A 2,609-nucleotide genomic window follows, 5' to 3' on the forward strand; every position below is an offset into this window, starting at 1 on the left:
TCGAAGGGTTGCTCGGAAACTGGCGGGAGCGTCGGCGGCGGCGGTGGCCAATACGGAATGACGGGACGCCGGCGTATAGAGCAGGCGAGTAAGGGTGGTTTGTATAGATTGCGGTGGCGGTGCGTGGTCGGAGCGAATGTCGCGGGGTGGAGGAATGAGATTCTTCTACATTTGCGTGTGTACGCATGAACCACCCCACACACGTCGCGTCGCCGTGTCTCCACCCGCGCCCAATTCTTCAGAGCGGCGACGGCGGCGGCGTTCGCCTTGAGAGATAGGGTCGGTCGGTCGGTCGGACGGTTTTCTCTTGCTCTCTCCCTGTGTCTCTCTTTTTTTTTTTCTTTTTTTTTTTTTTTTTTTTATCGACAGATCCGTTATCTCGTCAACACATGTGGGACGCGGACATCACCGCCTGTGTGTTCTCGTGTCGTCACGGGGCATGGAGGCGGTGGAGGTGGCTGTGGTGTGTCAGTGACGGTAGATGGAAATAAAAAACGCGGGCCGCCCCCGATTCGATCAATCCGTCGCCAGGTTAGTTCGGGTGTATATTATATACGATTCCGCATGTCAAATATTACATTATACTCGCGCGAGTACACTATATACGTTTTCCACACGCATACAATGTAAGCTGTAAGTTCTGTGTTCCGTGTAATTTATATAATTATGTATACAAGGTAATTTACCAAGCGTGCTAACCCCCTATTATCCTTAAATCGTACATTAATAATTCAAACTATGATTTCTGGAATTTTTAACTGCATTTCACAAAGTCGTCAGACCATCGCCTCGAGCAACTCTTTAAATTGCATAACACCTAAGAATTTGAATATATTATACTCAAACATGCCAAAAGTTAGAATTTAAATAAATGTATTATTAAAGACAATAGCGTGGCGAGGGAGAGCATTATTGTGGATACTGTGTGTGTAGTGTCGCACTCTGAGTATGAATAGTATTTTTCAACTCTATCGTAGTTTAAGCGTGACAATAGTTTTTCAATAGCCACATAATATGGGGTTTTGAATCGTTGTTGTCTGTACACCATATTATGTATCATTATATTTCATATGTACTATAATAAATTCTGATAATTATTATTAAATAACTATTGAAAATATCTCACGCACGAAAATATTATTATATTTAATGTTGAATTTATAAAAATGTATTTTTTAAGGTTAAAATATAATAATAAACTTAATAAAAATGCATAACTATGCTTTATAAATTACACCTAAATGTTTGAAAAAATTTGTACACCAAATTTCAATATTTTTTGGTCTTAGCCACTCATCGTTTGCTCAAATTTTTTCTATTGTTATCTTGTAAACATAAAACTATCAAGTTACGGTGACTTACTAGATTTCTAGGATTTAAGTTCTAAACATACGGTTATTTATATTAAATTATTAAATTATAATTATTGTTGTTGTTGTTTATGTTTTTGTCGTTGTATAGCTACCTGCATATTTGATTGCGATATTATATAAAATGCCCCGAAGTGATAAATATTACTCTTGGATGAGTTATATAAATAATATTAGCAGTCGTCAATTTCTTCTGTATGACATCATTAAAATCGATTTTAACATTAATAATATCAAAAAATTCATGTTTCAAGGCTTTTGGTTAAAAGCCGACCATTTACTCGAGAGAAAATGCCCGTTAAATGTTTACAATTTGCACACAAATTCAACTGTTTTTACATTAAAAATGTATAAAGCAACATGGCGACCAAGTTAAATTGCAATAAAAGTGACATGATATGTATGTCATCGACTCAGTGCTGCGCTAGGCCATTTTCCACGTTAAGGCAAACATTGTCTATCGCCTCTCATTCGCTTGATATATAGAAGGGATGATGGGATAACTCTTCAAACTAGAAAATATCGCTTTTTTAAATTATAGTTAATGCTAAGAAAAATTAACTTATGTAATTGTTTTCTTTATTTTTTTCTCACTATACCAAAACATCATAATATATGTATCTAACTATAATTATTAATAGACACAATAAACACAAATATTTTAGTAACATATTTCCTTTTATATATGGAATTTATAAAAAAACATAAATCGAATAATAATTACTGATAAGTGATTGAAATGAGGTATCTCAAGTAAACTGCGTAATTAGAATACTTAGAATCGTCCATGGAATAATGATAGGAGCAAAATATTTGTGAATAATTTCAAATACTGTTGTTCTTTTTTCATCAACTATATATACGAGTATAGTTTATTAATATATAGGCACCTTATAGTTGTATGAATCTGAAATTCCCAAGAGCATTCTCTTTATCCCCTTTTAATAACACAGTACTGACAGTGATATTTGAATGTCACCATAGGCGTCCAACATTCATGCATTCAAAATACGACTTCCAACGAATCTCCACAGTTACCTACTACTGGTGGTTCGTTTTTAAGCAGTCGCCTGGCCAATCTGTAATAATTACGTGAATGTAGCCATTTCACTATAATTGAGGCGATCCCTGAAATCTTAGTACTAGTTTTCAGCTAAATCCGATACACTCACCTACATACTCATATTATGTACCACGTTCTTTACTGGCGAATATATGTCATTTCCAGATTGACAATTG

Source organism: Melanaphis sacchari, unplaced genomic scaffold (assembly GCF_002803265.2).
Source record: "Melanaphis sacchari strain LSU unplaced genomic scaffold, SCAv2.0 Contig93_pilon_pilon, whole genome shotgun sequence".
NCBI lineage: Eukaryota > Metazoa > Arthropoda > Insecta > Hemiptera > Aphididae > Melanaphis > Melanaphis sacchari.